This window comes from Hyla sarda, chromosome 4, assembly GCF_029499605.1.
Source record: "Hyla sarda isolate aHylSar1 chromosome 4, aHylSar1.hap1, whole genome shotgun sequence".
Taxonomy (NCBI): Eukaryota; Metazoa; Chordata; class Amphibia; order Anura; family Hylidae; genus Hyla; species Hyla sarda.
This window is the reverse complement of record NC_079192.1, coordinates 358,330,598-358,354,109: the sequence shown is the minus strand read 5'-3', so window position 1 is coordinate 358,354,109 and position 23,512 is coordinate 358,330,598. Positions and strand designations below refer to the sequence as shown.

At 43.2% G+C, this 23,512-nt stretch overlaps 1 long non-coding RNA gene across 1 annotated transcript in view; it reads left to right on the top strand.

The window, feature by feature from the left end:
• Positions 1 to 307: 307 nt before the first annotated feature.
• LOC130267226 (uncharacterized) overlaps positions 308 to 23,512 on the top strand; it is a 67,895-nt gene continuing 44,690 nt past the window's right edge. The window contains exon 1 of the long non-coding RNA XR_008843104.1: positions 308 to 391. This is a non-coding gene — a long non-coding RNA (uncharacterized LOC130267226). The remainder of the gene's footprint in view (positions 392 to 23,512) is intronic.

Genomic DNA, 23,512 nt, shown 5'->3' with positions numbered 1-23,512 from the left:
TGGCTATGTTGTGAGATTACCATAACACTGTGGCTTGCTGTTTGTGAACTGGTATTTCCTGTTTGTCTTTTCTTTTTTTGACTACAAATCCCACAATTCCATCTTCCTCCCTCCCACACATCAGCCACCCATAAATAAGCTGCATCCATTCAAATCAGTGGGGTTTTCAATCAGGGTGCATACAACTTTTGCAGATTAACCTCTCTCCCACCAAGCGATCCCTCCACCCATTGAAGCAGACAGGCTCTCTGTCGTCAGCTGACTAGTGAGTCAGGTCTTGGCCACATTGCAACCTGAGAAAGATCTGAGACAACAGTCATTTTGTATGCTGGTAAAAGTAAATATTGGGGTGAAAATGACATAAAAATCTTGAGAAAACCGTCACACATAGGTACAGACACTATATTATGAACTACACTAACTTTACAGCCCCTGTAGCATAGTCAAATAAAAAAAATTCTTGGAATACCCCTTTAATGAATGCACATGAGGATGTTGGGGCCCTTGTTTGCAATCCTGGAAGTGCTTCCTTGGGACTTTGGCATATGCACCCTCTTCAGTTGGAGGTCTTAGCCAAGTGGAATCACCAGCCCTCAGTGCTGAACATATAACACTCCCTGTCTTATCCCACTTGGTCCTTCTTTAGATGGTGGTGTCATTTAGAGGATGACAAGTCCCTGATCCAAGCCTCTTGGATCATGCTTACTACAGACACGTCCCTTGTAAGTTGGGGAATGCATTATTTGAACATGAGTGTGCAAGGTGTCCTGGTGTCCTCAAGAGAGAATAATAACATCCAATCTCTAAGAGGCACACAATCACAGAGAGATAGGTCTGAAACCTCACCCATCTGTCAGCAATTCATATTTGAGGTTGATATAGCAAAGCGTAGAAGCTGAATAGAATGCACTCACCTATATGAGTAGCTTGCTTGAAAAACTTTTTTTATTTAAAAGCAGTAAAAGTACAGTGGCAGCCCGAGGAAGTGCGCTTGGGTGCAGGTAACAGTCTGTTGCCGTAAGGTTACTCCACTGATTCTACCAGCTGTACTTTTACTGCTTTTAAAGAATAAAGTTCTTCAAGCAAGCTACTCATATGGGTGAGTGTATTCTATTCAGCTTCTATGCTTTGCTATATTTCCAGAAACTTTGTCTGTATTTTGGATAGCACCCCCAGATAGGATCCATAGGCGTGTCCATGCCTTCCAGCTAGTTGGACGTTAGGTCAGGTGTGCAGTGCCGAATTGGCTCTACAGTGTTCATATTTGAGGTTCCCTTAACATGATTGCCGGTCGCCTAAGCCAGGGACTTCCGACTGAAGGGTGTACATATTCAAGGAACTTACTCTCTGGCAAAGAGATGGATCTCATGGCTAAGAGGTTCAACACCAAGTTGAAGAGCTTCTAGTATCAATAGATTCTCTGTCGATCCTGTGGGGGTTCAGGCTGTCCTACAACTTCACTTCAGTTTCCATTCCAACGGTCTTGGGATGTTCATCCTGACAGCCTGGAAGTTGATCAGTCCCTTCCACAGTTAGAAGGGCTTTCTGATGCGGTCTTGAGAACTTTGTCACACTCTCGGGCAGATTCTACAAAGAAGGCATACACGGACAATCTTTCTAGCATGCTGCACCAGTAAACAAATCTGTATCTACCTATCTCAACAATCCCACAATTCCTGCAATTGTAAGATTCTACCCTGTGAGCACAGACATCTGCCATCTCTGCTTATCCCCCTGACAAGGAAGGAGCCTCAAGATTAAACCAATTACAATTAAATAACCAGTCCCTGAATGGGACATTTCAGTAGTTCTCATGGGTTGTCATCTCTCCCCTTTGAGCCTATGGAGGACGTGGACTTAAGGCATGTTACCTTAAAGATAACTTTCCTACTTGCAATAACCAGAGCAAAAAGAATCGGTGAACTGAAAACATTGGCCCTCATTTACTAAGAGTGGAGTGTAGGTTTCTTTGTAGGTTTTAATTCCCTACAATTTATTTTCCACTGTATTTACTAAGGTTTCCCTACATTTTCCACTTTCCCTACACTTTGCTTTTTTTTTTTTTTTACACATGCTCTGATCTGTAGGGTTTTCCCCAGCTCAAATCCACAACATTTTATGTGGAAACCTTAGTAAATATGTTGGGTTTTTGTGAAAATGTCGGAAACATGCCCCTTTTTGGAGACCTCACCCCCTTTATCGACAGTCATACCCCCTTATTTGGGTTTTCTAAGCAAAATGGAGAGTTAGTCGGGTTTTTTTTTTTTATTCTGGCGCAAATACTGGAGCAAAATCTGGCGCAGACAGAATCTGGCGCACAACCTGACAAAACATGTCGGGTTTGCAATAGTAAATGAGGGCCATTGTTCGCTAATGAACTGTACACATGCTTGGAGTTATTTAGTTTGGAGAAAAGACGTCTTGGGGTGATGTACAAATGTACGAATGGACAGTACAGAGATCTTACAAGTGATCTTTTCATAACCAGGCCGGTAACCATGACAAGAGGGCATCGTCTATGTCTAGAGGAAAGAAGGTTTCACCATCATCACAGACAGAGATTCTTTACTGTAAGAGCATTGAGACTATGGAACTCTTTGCCACATGATGTTGTGACGTCTAACTCAATAAACAAGTTCAAGGGGGGCTTGGATGTTGTCCTGAAAAAAAGAAAAATATTACAGGTTATGGCTACTAGACTTATGTGGATAGAACGTTGACCCAGAGATTTATTCTTATTGCCAGATTGGCAATTCGCATCAGCCTCATGAGGTTTTTTTTTTTTTGCCTTCCTCTGGATCAACTCTTGTTTTTTTTTAACCTTACAAACTATCACCAGGTTGTTAGGATTCATTCCGTCATTCATCCCAAGAGTTCCTACGTTCCATAACATTAAGCCCTTAAGGACGCAGCCCTTCTTTTGCAAATCTGATCACTGTCACTAGAGATGAGCGAATCGAATTTGATAAACTCGAATTCGTTACGAATTTCATGAAATATTCAATTCGCAACGAATGCGAATATCGCTATGATTCTCTTGCACAAATTGCTTCTTTAAACTGCATTTTACAGCATTCCAGGCTAAAGGAGAACTAAAATGGCAGATCCACATGTCACTACATGGGGTAGGGGATTATGGGAGGGCGGGAAAGTACGGCGGGAAGGAAGGTAGGCGGGATGACCCTGAATCACATGCGAGACGCATCCTATTATCATTTATTGACCCCTGTGATGTCACAGCCCTATATAATCGCCAGCCATCTTGCGGCTGCTCATTTCATGCCATATACACTGCAGAGATAGGACAGACTGTGTGTCTGTGTGTGTTACACAGACACGCTGAATTGCTTATACCACAGCGTTCCACTGCCAACTGCTATTTACATCAGCGTTGTGGATAGAGAAGTGCAGTGCTTTGCTTGTTCTGACTGAGAAGGATTTTTACGCCATAAACCTCCCATTCACTTTATTGAGCATTTCATCAGAGAGGGGCAGATAGCTTTTCATTGCCTCATACATATCAACAAGGTGCCTGAATTTCATGAACCTTATCACGGGAGGCAGGAAAGATTTTTCAGCACAATTCTGTGTATTTTTTCCACTAGAAATCATCTGCTGCTTATAATAGTATCTAGACGGTATAAAAATAAACAGTTCACACCATTCTTAACACTCTGTGACAGAGTGCAATTTAGGGTTTAATCCCCGTTTTTTTGTTGTTTTTTTGTGTGTGATGCTGCACTGTTGTGTCCTGTTGCTGTGCAAAAATACGTTTTTTCAGCGGACTGTAGTGCATTTGTTTGCCCTCATACGTGCATACCACATACCTACACCAAAGCAGTCTACTATTTTGTATCTGTAACAAGTCTAGTTACTGGGAAAGTCCTGGTAAAAGTAATCACCGGCTGGTGTTTTACAAAAATACTGAGTTTTTTGGTGTATTGTTGCGCATTTTTCCCCCTCATACGTGCATACCACATACGTACATCTAAGTAGTGTACTATTTTGTACCTGTTAATCTATCAAGGGCCTACATACTGTGAAAGTCCAAGCAACAGTATTCACCAGCTGGTGTTTTACAAAAATACAGAGTTTTTTGGTGTATTGTTGCACATTTTTCTGCCCTCGTCAGTGCATACCGCATACGTTCATCTAATTAGTGTACCATTTTGTACCTGTTAATCTGTGAAAGGCCTATATATTGTGAAAGTCCAGGCAACAGTACATACCGGCTGGTGTTTTACAAAAATACTGAGTTGTTTGGCATATTGTAGAGCATTTTTTTGCCCTCATACGTGCATACCACATACCTACATCTAAGTAGTGTACGTATTGTTGCGCATTTTTCTGCCCTCATCAGTGCATGCCACATATGTACATCTAATTAGTGTACCATTTTGTACCTGTTAATCTGTGAAAGGCCTACATACTGTGAAAGTCCAAGCAACAGTACTCATCGGCTGTTGTTTTACATGTATTGTTGCACATTTTCTGCCCTCATCAGTGCATACTGCATACATACATCTAATTAGTGTACAGTGACCCCCCCGACCTACGATGGCCCCGACATATGATGAAATCGACATACGATGGCCTCTCAGAGGCCATCGCATGTCGATGTCAGCATCGACATACGATGCTTTTTTATGTCGAGGCCATCGCATTAAGTGCTATCCGGCACCGCCAAATGCTTAAGCTGCTGCCGGATAGCAGCTTAATGTTCCCCCGTGTGGTGCGGTAAGTATTACTTACCCCTCCACGATGCTCCGGGGTGCCCTCCGGGTCCAGCGCTGGTCTTCCGGCGTCTTCTCGGCCCTCTCCGATGACGTCAATACGCTGCTGCGCACGCCATCCAATAGGAATGGCGTACGCATCGGCGTAGTGACGTCGCTACGCAGGCCCAGTAAGGCCTTGCGGAAGACAGAAGAGGACCGGAGAAGACAGCGGAGAGCCCAGCGGAGGCCCGGGATCACCATCGGGAGCGGCGGGGACAGGTGAGTACAGCTTCCTATACTTTACATTGCACGGATGCCTCAACATACGATGGATTCGACAAACGATGGTTCGTTTGGAACGAATTACCATCGTATGTTGAGGGACCACTGTACTATTTTTTACCTGTTAATCTGTCAAGGGCCTACATACTGTGAAAGTCCAAGCAACGGTACTCACCGGCTGGTGTTTTACTAAAATACTGAGTTTTTTGGCATATTGTTACGCATTTTTTTGCCCTCATACATGCATTCCACATGCCTACATCTAAGTAGTGTACCATTTTGTACCTGTTAATCTGTCAAGGGCCTACATACTGTGAAAGAACAGCCAAAAGTACTCATCGGCTGGTGTTTTAGAAAAATACTGAGTTTTTCGGAGCATTGTAGGGCATTTTTCTGCCCTCATAAGTGCATACAGCATATGTACATCTAAGTAGTGTACTATTTTGTACCTGTTAATCTGTCAAGGGCCTACATATTGTGAAAGGACAGACAAAAGTAACCAACGGCTGATGTTTTACAAAACTTTTTTCGGCATATAATTTTGTACCTCTTAATTTGTCAAGGGCCTACATACTGTGAAAGGACAGCAACAGTACTAACCGGCTGGTGTTTTACAAAAATACAGAGTTTTTTGCCGTATTGTTGCGCATTTTTCTGCCCACATCAGTGCATACCGCATATGTACATCTAATTAGTGTACCATTTTGTACTTGTTAATCTATTAAAGGCCTACATACTGTGAAAGTCCAAGCAACAGTATTCACCAGCTGGTGTTTTACAAAAATACTGAGTTGTTTGGCATATTGTAGAGCATTTTTTTGCCCTCATACGTGCATACCACATACCTACTGTCAGGCCCAAGCCCTGATTATTAAAATCCTATATGTGTATTATAAATTATAACTGTGTGTGATGGATCGTCCAAGACATGGGTGAGAGGTCATCCAGACTGTTTTTTGTGTATTGCATTTTATTGGAGGTCTGGCTGTCTTCGTATCTCCTTTGAAGTCGTGCACTCTGGTCCCATCATAAAACCAATATAATCATATAATCAAACAGATTAGGGGTCAGGAAGAGGTAAGACCCCCTGGTGGGACCAGAGGGGAGGGGGGAATGGAGCCTCCCTCCCAAGAAAGCAGATATGATATTTAAAACAATGCTAGACCCAAAGTGGGGTGTTCAATGCTGTGCAACAAGCTGACAAGACCATCCTAAGAACAGCTGAACCCTCACTCACTCATGGACTGCTATATCATCATGCTGTAAGAACTACATCTTTTGTTTTCTGAACTTGTCTTGCAAAAATCTTTTATATATTGTTATACCTGTATGTCATTTGTTTCTGTATTTTTATGCATAGCACTGTGATACCTTTTATCAGATTAAATGTTTAATTAATCAGCTCTGGTCTTTGATCTCTAAATATATGAGCTCACCTTTCTGAAGGCAGCTCTGGTGGAAACACGTTTATCTAAGGGTTAATTTGGTGACTTGCTGGGACTAGTAGTGGATACCCAGAGGTCTGGCGGCTTTAACCCTTGCACCATCACACTCTCTCTAGCGTCTTAGCTGGACCGATAGGGTGTGATCGTGACACCTACATCTAAGTAGTGTACAATTTTTTTACCTTTTAATCTGTTAAGGGCCTACATACTGTGAAAGTCCAAGCAACAGTACTCATCGGCTGGTGTTTTACAAAAATACACAGTTTTTTGGCATATTGTTGCGCATTTTTCTGCCTTCATCAGAGCATACCGCATATGTGCATCTAATTAGTGTACCATTTTGTACTTGTTAGTCTGTGAAAGGCGTACATACTGTGAAAGTCCAATCAACAGTACTCACCGGCTGGTGTTTTACAAAAAATACTGAGTTGTTTGGCATATTGTAGAGTATTTTTTTGCCCTCATACGTGCATACCACATACCTACATATATAGCAAAAACCTCCAAACTCCACAAGGACTTGAATCGGCGCAGAATGGATGAGGAACAAGAAGATCACTAGGCGATTTATTTGGAACAACGCGTTTCGACGCCAGGACAGGCGTCTTTTTCAAGTTCACAACATGTAATGGTCACATAGACATATTTATACAAGCTTAAAACACAACTCAAGTAACGAGTGAATCCTCAAGACACGTCGGACCGGAAGTTGTCATCAGGGTCATGGCGCGTCAGAGGAAACACAAGATCAGGGTCACGGCGTATCAGAGGAAACACAAGATGAATGGACCGGAATGCATCCAAACAGTAAGTATCAATATATACATTAAAAATCATAAACTTAGCGGTCTACAGTGCATAAAAAAACATAAAACAAGCAATAAAACCTAAATGCATCAATTATGTTACATTTTCGATCGTCTCGTTTAAACCATCAGGATGAAGGCTTTTCAGTTTAAATATCCAGTAGGATTCCTTATTGATCAGTTTGCGAAAGCGATCTCTCTGATCTTCAGGGATCTCATCAATAATGAGAAGTTTTAGAAGTTCCGGATTATTATTGTGTTTCAATGCAAAATGTCGGGATACACTATGCAGTGGATATCCCTTCCTGATGTTAAAGCGATGTGCGTTCATGCGGGACCGCACCGTCTGAACGGTGCGGCCCACATACTGTAATTGACACGGGCACTCTAATAGGTAAACCGCATAGTTTGTATCGCAGCTATAATTGCGTTTAATCTGAAAAGTTTCATTGGTAATATTAGATTTAAAATTAGAACACTTGTCCTGGAGAATATTGCAACACAAACATCTGTTCTTTCCACAGATGTTTATTGCTGGTTTAGAAATTTGCACTGTGTCTTTATTTTTTGTTGTTATTTTGTTTTTGAATTTGCTGGGGGCTAAATAGTTGTGAAGGGACATTGGTTTCCTAAAAGTGATCCGGGGACAGTCAGGGACAAAATCTTTCAGGATAGGGTCGTTTTTTATAATCGGACAATGTTTTTTAAAAATTTTCCTTATAGAATCAGAGGCACAATTAAATGTGGTAAGAAAATTATATTTAATCTTATCATTTGTTTCATTACTTGGAATTTTTACTTTTGTTTTAGTAAGTTGATGTTGTCATAACCTTTTAGTTCTATTGTATGCCTGCACAAGAATTTGTTTAGGATAGTTTTTTTCTAAAAATCTTTTTTGTAAAATCTGTGATTGTGTTTTAAAATCTGAATCATCCGTACAGTTTTTTCGAATTCTGAGGTACTGACCAAATGGGACATTTCGGAGCCACTTAGGGTAGTGGCAACTGCGGTAATCTAAAAAACTATTAACATCCACAGTTTTAAAAAAAGTTTTTGTTTTAAAATGGCCAGAATCCGATTTAAAAATTTCCAAATCTAAAAACTGGATGGATGTGTCAGAAAAATGAGGTGTAAAATTGACCCCCCCAGGTATTACTGTTAAGACATGATACAAAATTAAGAGCCTGTGCATGCGATCCAGTCCAAAGGATAAAAAGGTCATCTATGTAACGCCTATAATAATAAATATTTTTAAAAAAAGGGAGATCAGGCTGTGCGATGTGTTGGGACTCGAAACGCCCCATGAATAAATTTGCATAACTTGGGGCGAATCGAGTCCCCATCGCACAGCCCTTGATCTGATGGAACACTTGATTATTAAAATCAAATGAATTGTGATCCAAAATAAATTGGATAGCCTCAATGATAAAATCAATTTGTTCCTCATTGAAAAACTCCTGTTTTAAAAAATGTAAAACTGCTTGGGTGCCTAAGGTGCTATTAATGTTGGAATAAAGTGCTGAGACATCAAGAGTTTAGGCACCCAAGCAGTTTTAAAAATTTTTAAACAGGAGGAGTTTTTCAATGAGGAACAAATTGATTTTATCATTGAGGCTATCCAATTTATTTTGGATCACAATTCATTTGATTTTAATAATCAAGTGTTCCATCAGATCAAGGGCTGTGTGATGGGGACTCGATTCGCCCCAAGTTATGCAAATTTATTCATGGGGCGTTTCGAGTCCCAACACATCGCACAGCCTGATCTCCCTTTTTAAAAAAATATTTATTATTATAGGCGTTACATAGATGACCTTTTTATCCTTTGGACTGGATCGCATGCACAGGCTCTTAATTTTGTATCATGTCTTAACAGTAATACCTGGGGGGGTCAATTTTACACCTCATTTTTCTGACACATCCATCCAGTTTTTAGATTTGGAAATTTTTAAATCGGATTCTGGCCATTTTAAAACAAAAACTTTTTTTTAAACTGTGGATGTTAATAGTTTTTTTTAGATTACCGCAGTTGCCACTACCCTAAGTGGCTCCGAAATGTCCCATTTGGTCAGTATCTCAGAATCCGAAAAAACTGTACGGATGATTCAGATTTTAAAACACAATCACAGATTTTACAAAAAAGATTTTTAGAAAAAAACTATCCTAAACAAATTCTTGTGCAGGCATACAATATAACTAAAAGGTTAAAACAACATCAACTTACTAAAACAAAAGTAAAAATTCCAAGTAATGAAACAAATGATAAGATTAAATATAATTTTCTTACCACATTTAATTGTGCCTCTGATTCTATAAGGAAAATTTTTAAAAAACATTGGCAGATTATAAAAAACGACCCTATCCTGAAAGATTTTGTCCCTGACTGTGCCCGGATCACTTTTAGGAAACCAATGTCCCTTCACAACTATTTAGCCCCCAGCAAATTCAAAAACAAAATAACAACAAAAAATAAAGAGACAGTGCAAATTTCTAAACCAGCAATAAACATCTGTGGAAAGAACAGATGTTTGTGTTGCAATATTCTCCAGGACAAGTGTTCTAATTTTAAATCTAATATTACCAATGAAACTTTTCAGATTAAACGCAATTATAGCTGCGATACAAACTATGCGGTTTACCTATTAGAGTGCCCGTGTCAATTACAGTATGTGGGCCGCACCGTTCAGACGGTGCGGTCCCGCATGAACGCACATCGCTTTAACATCAGGAAGGGATATCCACTGCATAGTGTATCCCGACATTTTGCATGGAAACACAATAATAATCCGGAACTTCTAAAACTTCTCATTATTGATGAGATCCCTGAAGATCAGAGAGATCGCTTTCGCAAACTGATCAATAAGGAATCCTACTGGATATTTAAACTGAAAAGCCTTCATCCTGATGGTTTAAACGAGACGATCGAAAATGTAACATAATTGATGCATTTAGGTTTTATTGCTTGTTTTATGTTTTTTTATGCACTGTAGACCTCTAAGTTTATGATTTTTAATGTATATATTGATACTTACTGTTTGGATGCATTCCGGTCCATTCATCTTGTGTTTCCTCTGATACGCCATGACCCTGATCTTGTGTTTCCTCTGACGCGCCATGACCCTGATGACAACTTCCGGTCCGACGTGTCTTGAGGATTCACTCGCCGTAAGTTACTTGAGTTGTGTTTTAAGCTTGTATAAATATGTCTATGTGACCATTACATGTTGTGAACTTGAAAAAGACGCCTGTCCTGGCGTCGAAACGCGTTGTTCCAAATAAATCGCCTAGTGATCTTCTTGTTCCTCATCCATTCTGCGCCGATTCAAGTCCTTGTGGAGTTTGGAGGTTTTTGCTACATTTGCTACACCGTTGCGGTGGTGGGACTGGCTGCATTGTGGAATACCTTTTACAGTGTTGTGCCTGACTTTGCACAACCTATTGGGTAAGCGCATCCGATAATATCGGCTTAGTTATATTACCCTTTTAATGCACTATGGAGCGCTTCTTGTCTTTTTACACATACCTACATATAAGTAGTGTACAATTTTTTACCTTTTAATCTGTTAAGGGCCTACATACTGTTTAAGTCGAATCAACAGTTTTACCAAAATACAGAGTTTTTTGGCGTATTATTGCGCATTTTTCTGCCCTCATCAGTGCATACCACATATGTACATCTAAGTAATGTACCATTTTGTACCTTTAAATCTGTCAAGGGCCTACATACTGTGAAAAACCAAGCAAAGTTACTCACCGGCTGGTGTTTTACAAAGTTTTAAGGCTCATTGTAGCGCATTTTTCTGCCCTCATAAGTGCATACCACATACCTTCATCAAAGCAGTCTACTATTTTGTATCTGTGAATCTGTAACAAGTCTAGATACTGGGAAAGTCCAGTCAAAAGTTATCACCGGTTGGTGTTTTACGAAAATATGTTTTCCAAGTGTACTATAGAGCCTTTTTTTCTGTCATATGTGCACACCACAAAGCTACATCTAAGTAGTGTACTTTTTTAACCTGTTAATCTGCAACAAGCCCACATACAGTGAAAGTTGTGTAGTGAAGTGTATTTTACTCCCCTTGTATACGCACTAAGTATGTCAGGCAGAGAAGAGCCAGGACGTGCTCAGAGGAGTGACAGAGGCCTAAATTTATTAGGCAGAGGGCGCAGCAGACTAGGGGCGCGTGGTAGCAGGCGTCGCAGCGAGAGGCCTGAGCTCCCGGTATCAGCTACCGGTTGTGTCTCTACCGGCAACCCATCTGTTGTCGGCGATTGGTTGACACGGTCATCCACTTCATCACAAATAACATTTGATACCCCCAACAATTGGTGGGTTCCTCAAACACAATCCTCAGTTGGCATGGCCCGGGAGCAGTCCCTGTCCTTCCATTGCCTATGTCCTATGCTGTTCCCACCCCTAAAGAATTATCTTACACAGTGGGTTCAGCTCCACTATTCAGTGAGGAAGATGTATTAGACTACAGTCAGCAGTTACTGCCCAGCCAAGAATTTGAAGAGAAATCTGCCGCTTCCTATGCTGGGTGGGCAATTATTGATGAGGTGGTGTTTCCAGCATTAAGGGTCCTGAATCATACACTATTGAGGAACCTGAGGAGGACATCAGTGACGTGCAGACAGAACTCGATGATGATAAAGCTGATCGCACTTGGGAGCCGGGTGCAGAGGGGATTTCTTCAGCAGAAGAGGGTTGCAGGTTGCCCGTGAGGCAGCAGATGAGCCAGCAAGGTGGTAGCATGGTTGGCAGTCAGCATAGTGGCAGAAGTGGAAATTCAGGAGCCAAACGTGCCTGGGTAGGTCACCTGCTTTGCGGCAGCCTACCTTCCCGGGAGGTAGTGGTACAGGGGTTCCTGGAGACGGCGGCAGTAGCAGTGAATTATTGCGCACTGTTGGTGGTAAAATGAGATACTCGGCGGTCTGGCTGTTTTTTTTTCAAGCATCTGGAGGAAGTTAACACAGCCATATTCAAGATATGTCAGCAGAAGGGGAAGCGTGGACAGGGTAGCAATGTTGGCACCACGGCCCTGCATCAACATATGATGCGTCACCATAAAGCTGCCTGAGACAACCGTGGCTCAGATGTGGTGGTCCAGCCCGCAGCATCACCCAGTGGCACGCCACTCCCTCCTTCAGCCAGCCAAGGGTCCACCACCTCAGGTGAAGGGAGCTGTGTGTCATACCCTCCTGTCACTACAGATGCTTCTGCTCCTCCTACTTGTAGTCAGCCATTCAGCCAACAATCCATCGGTGAAGCCATGTCCAAGAGACCATAGTATGCGCCCACTCATCCAATAGCGCAGAAGCGGAATGTCCTCCTTTCCAAGTTGCTGGTGCTGCAGTCCCTCCCATTTCAAGTGGTGGACTCTGCACCTTTCAGAGAATTTATGGCTTGTGCCGAGCTGAGGTGGAGAGTCCCAAGCCGTCATTTCTTTGCGAAGAAGGCAGTACTAGCCCTGCATAAGTTTGTACAAGAGAAGGTGGGCCAGTCCTTGAGCTTGTCGGTGTGTTCAAAAGTGCATGGCAGCACCGATGTGTGGAGCTGTAACTACGGGCAGAGACAATACATGTCTTTTAGGGCCCACTGGGTAAATGTGGTTCCTGCACAGCCACAACAGCAACTTGGACATGTCACACCACTTCCTCCTCCACGCTCTCGCTCTCAGGCAGTTGGTCCTGTGACAGTGTGCGACTCCGCCTCCTCATCCTCCACCATGTCCTCGGCCTCCACTGCACATACAAATCTCAGTGGCCCTTCATCTTATCATGTGTGTAGGGCACAGTGGTGTCATGCTGTTCTTCACATGCTTTGCCTTGCCGAAAGGAGTCACACGGGATGAACTGCTAAAATTAATTCGTCAAGAAATTGAAGTATGGCTTACTCCACAAAAACTGGGAATGGGAACCATGGTGACCGACAACGGGAAGAAAATTGTGTCTGCGCTGCGACAAGGAAGTGTGAAACATGAGCCCTGCATAGCACATGTGTTGAATCTGGTTGTCAAGCACTTCCTGAAGTCTTCACCCCATTTGCAAGACATCCTAACAATGGGAAGGAAACTGTGCATGCACTTCAGTCACTCGTACACCGCAAAGCACACCCTCCTTGAGCTGCAGCGTCAGAACGGTATCCTACAACATAGTCTTATTTGTGACGTTGCCACACGTTGGAATTCCACCCTCTATATGTTGGACAGACTATATGAACAAAGAAAAGTCATCACCGATTTCTTGATGATCCAAGCAGATAGGGGTACTCCCCTGTGTAACTTCAATGTGAACCAGTGGCAGCTCATAAGTGACACCTGCCGTTTGCTGAGGCCCTTTGAGGAAGCCACATTATTTGTAAGTCGCCTGGATTATGGGATGAAGGACGTAATTCCACTCCTACAACAAATGATTGAAACGATGGCTGGTCACGGCAATGGAGACGTTACGCCTACATCTCACAGCTACATGAGCCATGTGGGGGCTTAACTGGAGGAGGAGGAGGATGAGGGGCAGAGTGGAGCACAGTTTAGGTTTGATGAGATGGGCGGTGTTTCTAGTCATCAGACAGGAGAGGAGGAGCATGATCAGCTAGAGGGTTATTATGAGGAAGGCGAGACAGAGGACCCAAACACACTATGGCAGTATGCAGTGGAGATAGAGGCAGGGAGTCCCTCCGAGTCACTGGCACAAATGGCAAGATGCATGCTCAGTTGCTTGCGTAGTGACCCCCGAATTGTCATAATTCGTCAGCGGGATGACTTCTGGCTTTCCACCTTATTGGACCCTCGCTACTGAGAGGGAGAACAAACTGACCTCCTACAGAGAGATCCTACGTAGTCAGTTGGTCGATGACTATAGGCAACATGGTCCATCCACTCGCAGGTCTGACTTGGGGGGCCCTCTGCGCTCACCTTCCACTGCCATGGCTGCCGGGGAGGGGTGGCAGGAGCAGTACCAGCTCCATTATCAACAGCCTAAGTCTACAGTCGATGATGAGTAGCTTTCTTTACCCGCATAGTGAAGCAACTCGTCAGCAGCAGGTAGACATGGAGCAGGTCCTGAACCAGCAGGTGGTGGCATACCTTGACATGCCCATGCCAACAAACTAAGAAGATCCGCTGGACTTCTGGGCAGCCAAACTTGATTTATGGCCGCGACTAGCAGAGTTTGACCAGGAAATGTTGTTCTGCCCGGCCAGTAGTGTGCCATCAGAGCGGGTGTTTAGTGCGGCCAGGGCCATATTCACCCCAAGGCAAACTCGTCTGCCCACGAAAAATGTGAAGAGACTGACCTTTGTGAAGATGAATCAGGCATGGATCAGCCAGGATTTCCACACACCAATGCCAGATGCCTCAGAGTAGATTGACCATGCTGCTACACCAACACTTCACAATTATGGTTATGAAACCGTCCTGGGTTATCAATTAGGGTTATGAAACCCTCTTGGGTACACCGTATGCTTGCTCCTGACTGATCCTGTGTCTTTCAGGAACTACTTGCCTCACTGTTGCTTCTGGCCGTGGGCCTTTAATTTTTGGATGTTTGCACTAGCTACATACATGCTTAATTGAAATTTCAAAATTGATTGTGCAATATAAGGGGTTATGAAAGCCTCTTGGGTACTGCTGATGCCTTTTCCTGACTGTGTCTTTCCGGAACTACTTGGCTTACTGATGCTTCTGGGCTTGGGCCTTAAATTTTTGGATGGTAGCACTACCTAACATGCATCTTCAATAGAGATTTCAACATTCACCTTTTACTTTTAGGGGTTGTGAACCCCTCTTGTGTACTCATGCTGCTTCCTGCTCCACTCTGTCAGCCCGTTGGTCCTGTGACAGTGTTCGACTCCACCTCCTAATCCTCCATCATGTCCTCAGCCTCCACTGCCCGGACAAGTCTCAGTGGCCCTTCAGCATACCATGTGCACAGGGCATGGCGGAGTCATGCTGTTCTTCACATGGTTTGCCTTGACGAAAAGATTGGAAACAATGGCTGGTCAGGGCAATGGAGACATTGCGCCTACATCTCATGGCCACATGAGCCCTGTGGGGTTTTGTTAGATTTGGCCCTTTGTACCCACACGCCGGGTTAAATTTCAAAATCATTAAATTACGTTTCCAATTCTTAACTCCTTGGGGACGGAGCCCATTATAACCCTAAGGACGGGAGCATTTTTTGCAATTCTAACCACTGTCACTTTAAGCATTAATAACTCTGGGATAATTTTACTTTTCATTCTGATTCCGAGATAGTTTTTTCGTGACATATTCCACTTTATGTTAGTGGTAATTTTTTGTCGATACTTGCATCATTTCTTGGTGAAAAATTCCCAAATTTTATGAAAAAATAGAAAATTTGGCATTTTTCTAACTTTGAAGCTCTCTGCTTGTAAGGAAAATAAACATTCTAAATAAATAATATTTTGATTCACATATACAATATGTCTACTTTATGTTTGCATCATAAAGTTGACATGTTTTTACTTTTTTAAAACATCAGAGGGCTTAAAAGTTCAGAAGCAATTCTCCAATTTTTCACAAAATGTTCAAAATCGGAATTTTTTAGGGGCCAGTTCAGTTTTGAAGTGGATTTGAAGGGCCTTCATATTAGAAATACCCCATAAATTACCCCATTATAAAAACTGCACCCCTCAAAGTATTAAAAATGACATTCAGTCAGCGTTTTAACCCTTTAGGTGTTTCACAGGAATAGCAGCAAAGTGAAGGAGAAAATTCAAAATCTTACACTCGCATGTTCTTGTAGACCCAGTTTTTGAAATTTTACAAGGGGTAAAAGGAGAAAAAGCCCCCCAAAATTTGTAACCCAATTTCTCTTGAGTATGGAAATACCTCATATGTGTATGTCAAGTGTTCGGCGGGCGCAGTAGAGGACTCAGAAGGGAAGGAGCGACAATGGGATTTTGGAGAGTGAGTTTTGCTGAAAAGGTTTTTGGGGGCATGTCGCATTTAGGAAGCCCCTATGGTGCCAGAACAGCAAAAAAAAAAAAAAAAACACATGGCATACTATTTTGGAAACTACACCCCTCAAGGCACGTAACAAGGGGTCCGATGAGCCTTAACGACTTTTCGTTAAATTCGGATGTGTAAATTAAAAAAAAAAAATTTTCACTAAAGTGCAGTTTTTTCCCCCAAATTTACCATTTCTACAAAGGGTAATGGGAGAAAAATCCCCCCAAAATTTGTAACGGAATTTCTCCCAAGTACGGAGATACCCCATATGTGGCCCTAAACTGTTGCCTTGAAATACGACAGGGCTCTGAAGTGAGAGAGCGCCATGCGCATTTGAGGCCTGAATAAGGAATTTGTAGTAGGGGTGGACCCGGTTACAAGGATGGGGCTTGTCTCCACCAAAACCCTACAGCAGTGTCTCCCACAGGGTGCCTCCACCTGTTGCAAGACTCCCAGCCTGCCAGGACAGTCTATGGCTGTCCGGCAACACTGGGAGTTGTGGTTTTGCCACAGCTGGAGGCGCCGTTTAGGAAACACTGCCGTATGAGACGTTTTTCATTTTTATTGGGGGGGGGGGGGGCGACGTGTAAGGGGGTGTATGTGTAGTGTTGTACTTTTTATTATTTGTTAGTGTAGTGTTTTTAGGGTACATTCACACAGGCAGGGGTTCACAGTAAGTTTCCTTGAAGGAAACCCACTGTAAACCCGCCCGTGTGAATGTACCCTGTACATTCACATGGGGGGGGGGGCACCCCAAACCTTCAGCTGTGGCAAAATGATAACTCCCAGAATGCACTGACAGACCGTACATGCTGGGAGTTATAGTCTTGCAACAGCTGTAGGCACATTGGTGGGGAACCACTGAGTTAGAAAACAGACTCTAGCTCAGTGATTCCAACCCATGTGCCTCCAGCTGTTGCAACACTACAACTCCCAGCATGTACGGTCTGTCAGTGCACTCTAGAAGTTATAGTTTTGCAACAGCTGGAGGCACACGGGTTGGAATCACTGAGTTAGGAAACAGACTCTAGCTCAGTGTTTCCCAACCAGTGTGCCTACAGCTGTTGCAAAACTACAATTCCCAGCATGCCCGTACAGTCAGGGATGCTGGGCGTGTAGTTCTGCAATATCCGGCCCTTCAGATGTTGCAGAACTACAACTCCCAGCATGCCTTGACAGTCTGGGCATGCTAGGAGTTGTAGTTATGCAACAACTGGGGAAGAACAGTGGCCTCCAAACTGTAGTCCTCCAGATGTTGCAAAACTACAACTCCAAGCATGCCCAGACTGTCCAGGCATGCTGGGAGTTGTAGTTCTGCAACATCTGAAGGGCCAGATATTGCAGAACTACACGCCCAGCATCCCTGACTGTCTGGGCATGCTGGGAGTTGTAGTTTTGCAACATCTGGAGGGCTACAGTTTGGAGACCACCATATAGTGGTCTCCAAACTGTGCCACTTCAAAAGTTGCAAAATTACAACTCCCAGCATGCCCAGACAGTCAGTGCATGCTGGGAGTTGTAGTTTTGCAACATCTGGAGGACCACAGTTTAGAGACCACTACACAGTGGTCTCCAAACTGTGACCCTCCAGATGTTGCAAAACTACAACTCCCACCATGCCCAGACAGCCTTTGGCTGTGTGGGCATGCTGGGAGTTGTAGTTTTGCAGCTTTTAGAAGGCCACAGTGAAGATCACTTATCGCGATCTTCACTGCAGCCTTCTCAGCCGCACTTTCCGGCCGCCGCTCTTCCTCCTGCCGCCGCTGCTCCGGGATGCCGTCGCAGGTCCGGGTAAGCTGGGCCATGTTACCCCCGTGTTCCCCCCGCTCTAACCGACTTCGATCAGTGCGCAGAGCGGGGGGAAAGGAATTCTAACCCCCCCGCCCCCCTCCTGCCATTGGTGGTCAGCCTGACCGACCAATGGCAGGGATTAGGAGGGGGTGGCAACACCTCGCTCCTATGCTTTAGGCTGGTCGGAGCTGTCTCTGACAGCTCCGATCAGTCTTATTTTCCGGGAGATCGGGTCACCAGTGATTTGACCTGCGATCGCCGATATGGGGGGGTCTCAGGACCCCCCTAGGCATTGCCACAGGATACCTGCTGATAGATATCAGCAGGCATCTTGGTCCGATCACTGCCCGGCGAGCGGCAGTGATCGGAAATGCCGAGGGCGTATGGATACGCCCTCCGTCCTTAAGTGACGGGACGCGAGGGCGTATGCATACGCCCATCGTCCCCAAGGAGTTAAATTTTAATTTAAAAAAATCATTCATTTCAATCCTCTCCTCATGCTTCAGCCAACTCCAGGCTGTGTCATTCAGGCAATATATGGTTTAATGATACTGCTGCCGCGCCTGGTTCTGAAAATGTTGTTATGGAAGCACTAGTTATCCAAAATCTTCATTTTAAATTAAAAAAATTATTGTTTTTTGGGGGGGGATTGTGAAGCCCTGGAGTCTCCTCATGCTTCAGCCAACTCCAGGCTGTGTCATTCAGACAATATATGGTTTACTGATACCGCTGCTGGGCCTGGGTCTGGGAATAAAAATGTTGTTATGGTAGGTAGCACTAGCTATAAAAATTCTTAATTTTCAATTTTAAAAAATTCTTGCGTTTTTTTCTTGGGAATTGTGAAGCCCTGGGGTCTCCTCATGCTTCAGCCAACTCCAGGCTGTGTCATTCAGGCAATATATGGTTTACTGATACCGCTGCTGGGCCTGGGTCTGGGAATAAAAATGTTGTTATGGTAGGTAGCACTAGCTAACCCAAATCTTCGGTTTAAATTTCTGAATTCATCTTTTAATCTTAGGGATTGTAAAGGCCTAGTGTCTACTCATGCTGCTGCCAACTCCTGGCCGTGCCATTCAGCCACTATATGGTGGTCTCATGCTGCCAACACCTCCACGCTGTGTCATTCAGCGACTATATGGTCTCCTCATGCTTCAGCCTCATCCAAGCTGTGTAATTCAGCCACTATATGGTCTCCTCATGCTACCATCACCTCCACACTGTGTCATTCAGCCACTATATGGTCTCCTCATGCTTCAGCCTCATCCAAACTGTGTCATTCAGCCGCTATATGGTCTCCTCATGATGCCAACACCTCGACGCTGTGTCATTCAGATACTATATGGTCTCCTAAAAGCGATGCTGGAAATCTGCATGTTATTCTGAATAACAGTATTATTTCACTGTTATTTCATATGCGTGTTAGAACACAGCAAAGTGTTCTATACCCCTATTGAGGCTCTCTGTAGGTAAGAAATAGCCGTATTTAATATAGTTTCGCCGAGAATAAGTTCGGATCAAAACAAATTTTTTAGTAAAATTCTGTGAATCGGCCGAATCGAATTTTTGAAAAGTTTGCTCATCTCTAACTGTGGGATACTTTTACCTTTCATTCTGATTCAGAGAATGTTTTTTCATGACATATTCTACTTTAACATAGGGGTAACTTTTTGTCGTTACTTGCATCCTTTGTTGGTGAAAAAATCCCCAAATTTCATGAAAATTTTGAAAATTTAGCATTTTTCTAACTTTGAAACTCTCTGCTTGTAAGGAAAATGAATATTCCAAATATATTATATATTGATTCACAAATACAATATGTCTACTTTATGTTGACATAATAAAGTTGACATGTTTTTACTTTTTGAAGACATTAGAGGGCTTCAAAATATAGCAGCAATTTTAAAAATTTTCACGAAAATTTCTAAATCTGAATTTTTCAGGGACCAGTTGAGTTTGAAGTGGATTTGAGGGGCCTTTCTGTGAGAAATAACCCATTAATGACCCATTATAGAAACTACACCCCTCAAAGTATTCAAAATGACATTCAGAAAGTTTGTCAACCCTTTAGGTGTTTCACAAGAATAGCAGCAAAGTGGAAGAGAAAATTCAAAAATTCATGTTCTTGTAGTCCCATTTTTTTCATTTTTAAAAGTGGTATTAGGTGAAAAAGGCCCCCAAAATGTGTAGCCCAATTTCTTTCGAGTATGGAAATACCTCATATGTTGACATAAAGTGCTCTGCGGGCTCACAACATGGCTCAAGAGGGAAAGAGCATCTGTTGGATTTTTTAAAACAAATTTTGCTGTCATGGTTTTTTGGGACCATGTTGCATTTAGGAAGCCCCCATGGTGCCAGAACAGCAAAATAACCCCCACATGGCATGCTATTTTTGAAACTACATCCCATTAAGGAACGTAACAAGGGGTAAAGTGAACCTTAACACCTCACAGGTGTTTGACGACTTTGGCCCTCATTTACTTTTGCAAACCCGACATGTTTTGTCGAGTTGTGCGCCAGATTCTGTCGCATTGCGCCAGAAATTCTGTCTGCGCAAGATTTTGCACCAGATTTTGCACCAGAATTGAAAAAAAACCCGACTAACTCTCCATTTTGCTAAGAAAACCCTGAAAAGGGGGCATGGCCTAAAAGGGGGCATGGCCTGAAAGGGGCGTGTTCCCAACATTTTCACAAAAACCAAACATATTTACTAAGGTTTACACATAACATGTGGTGGATTTGAGCTGAGGAAAACCAGACAGATCAGAGCATGTGTAAAAAAAGCAAAGTGTAGGGAAAGTGGAAAATGTAGGGAAACTTTAGTAAATACTGTGGAAAATAAATTGTAGGGAATTAAAACTCACCAAGAAACCTACACTCCACTCTTAGTAAATGAGGGACTTTGTGTTGAAGTTGGACATGAAAATAGAAAATTTTATTTTTAACACTAAAATGATGGTGTTACCTCAAATTTTTATTTTTCACAAGGGGTAATAGGAGAAAATGGCCCCAAAATTTAAAGCCAATTTCTCCCAATTAAGAAAACACCCCATATGTGAACGTTAAAGGGGTACTACCGTGCATACAACTTATCCCCTGCCGCTGGGGACCCCCGCGATCTCGCACGCAACACCCCGCTCTCATCAGGCCCCAGAGCGAACATCCGCTCCGGGTCTGATGACTGCCAATCCCGGGGCCGGAGTAACATAACATCACGGCTCCGCCCCCATGTGACGTCACGCACCGCCCCTCAATGTAAGTCTATGGCAGGGGGCGAGACAGCTGTCTCGCCCCCTGCCATAGACTTGCATTGAGGGGCGGAGTGTGACATCACGATCACCTGCCCCGTCATCAGACCCGGAGCGGATGTTCGCTCGGGGGCCTGATGAGAGCGTGGTGCTGCGTGTGGCATCACGGGGGTCCCCAGCGGCGGGACCCCGCACGATCAGGCATCTTATCCCCTATCCTTTAGATAGGGGATAAGTTGTCAGCACAGTAGTACCCCTTTAAGTGCTCTGCTGGTGCACAACAATGCTCAGGAAAAAAAGAGCTAAATTTGGCTTTTTGAAAGAGGATTTTACTGAAATGGTTTTTGATGGGCATGTTGCATTTAGGAAGCCCCCATGGTGCCAGAACAGCATAACTCTTATTAAGGACCAGGATGGTCTTATTAAAGCCAGGGTGGTAAGTGGACATCTGGCTATTGTATACAGTATATCCAGCGATCTATAGATAGCTGGATTTACTGTATACCCCATGAAGAGTTAACCAGCATTGCTCAGCAACACAATTTAACTTTTTTGTTGCTGGGGTATTGCATAGTGCTTAGCCCAGCAGGGGGTTACAGTAAAGCAGTACTGTTTTTACTGTAAATTCTTGCTTGGCAGGAAATATATGATTCATATCTCCAGCTCATCATCAGCTGGGCAGGCTCAGCCCTGCTAGGAGCAGGCACTTCAGGAGTCTCGGCTCCTGTATAGTATATAGCAGTGCACTATACACCAATGTAAACTATTAGCCCTGAGGAGGTAAATGGTAATGCTATGCATCACTACTTACCACATAACACTCTGTAGGCCGGGTGCCCTGCATCTGACCCACAGAGTGGTACACTGAGGCTAAGTTTCCACTTGTTTTTTTTTTTTCTGCTAGTTTTTGGTATACTGCCAATGCAGTTTTTGAGCCAAAGCCAGAAATGTATCCAAATGGAATAGGACATAAAGCAAGGATGTATACTTCTCTTCCCTTATTCCCTTATGGATCAATTTCTGACTTTGGCTCAAAAACTGCAGTGGCAGTATTCCAAAAACTGGCAGAATAAAAACCATGTGGAAACTTGACCTCAAGGCAGTAAAAAACTGCCACAGGGTACAAAATTGGCTGTTTCCACACTTCAGAAAAATTGATAAAACAATCATAAAAGCTGTGGTTGTCTTTCATTTTTTTTTGGGGGGGGGGAGGGGGGGGGGTAGTTGGAAAAAAAAAAGTGGTAACCTAGCCTTAGCCTGTCACTTATCAAAAGCTCCCAACTTGGAACCTGGACTAGACTATAAAGCCACATATACTCATACTAGAGTGTTTTCCTCACTCGATCTTATTTCTACATTGTGCTGCATTCTCTCCTATGATAACTTAAAGAGATACAAAAAGAAAAAAAAGAAGAAAAAAAACGTGTGCAATGTTGTTCTGCAAGCTGCTACAGTCATCAGATTAGGAGAAATGTTTCCGGCAAAAAAATATCTCCTTCCTGTCAGCCTTCTCTACTCTATCTTCAGATGGGGACCAGCTGATGTCTTATAAAGTGCCTTATGTGCACTTCTTCACCTCATATTCAAAGTCAGAAAGTTTAGGAAATGAGATGAGATTCAATCCCTATTCATTTTCACCTTTATAAGTGTAGGTATACTATACAATATTAGAAAAACAGGAAATACATAACTTTCCTAGCCCACTAAATTTGAAGCTTGCTTATTTAGGCAGGAGGGATTTTTCACTTTATTTCTACCCACAAGTTCTGTAAAGACTGTCTATTGTGTTTCTGAGCTGTAAAGACTGTTTGTCTATAGGTTTCTGAGCTGACCCTAAGGGTCTATTCACATGGGCAGAATTCCGCCTGAAATAAAAGCCCATAAACTTCTATGGGCGGAATTCTGTCAACAGGAGTGCGGAAACCCATAGAAGTGTATGGGCTTTCATTTCAGGGTCTATTCACACAGCTGTAATTTCTGCATCAATTCCGCTTCTGCTTTCTTGGGTGGTTTCTGGCTAGTGCGGATTTTGTGAGGAATTGGTGCAGAAATTCACAAGTGTGGAATCCCATAGAAGTCTATTGAGCTTTCATTTGAGGTAAAATTACGCCGATTTGAATAGACCCTTAGGCTCTCCTTACAATTTCAGTGGGAAATTCCACGTGGATTTCTGCACAGAGATTCCACTGCAACAGAGTCCTGCTGCACTGTGCACACAGCTGAATTTCCTGGCACGGATATTCAGATTTCCAT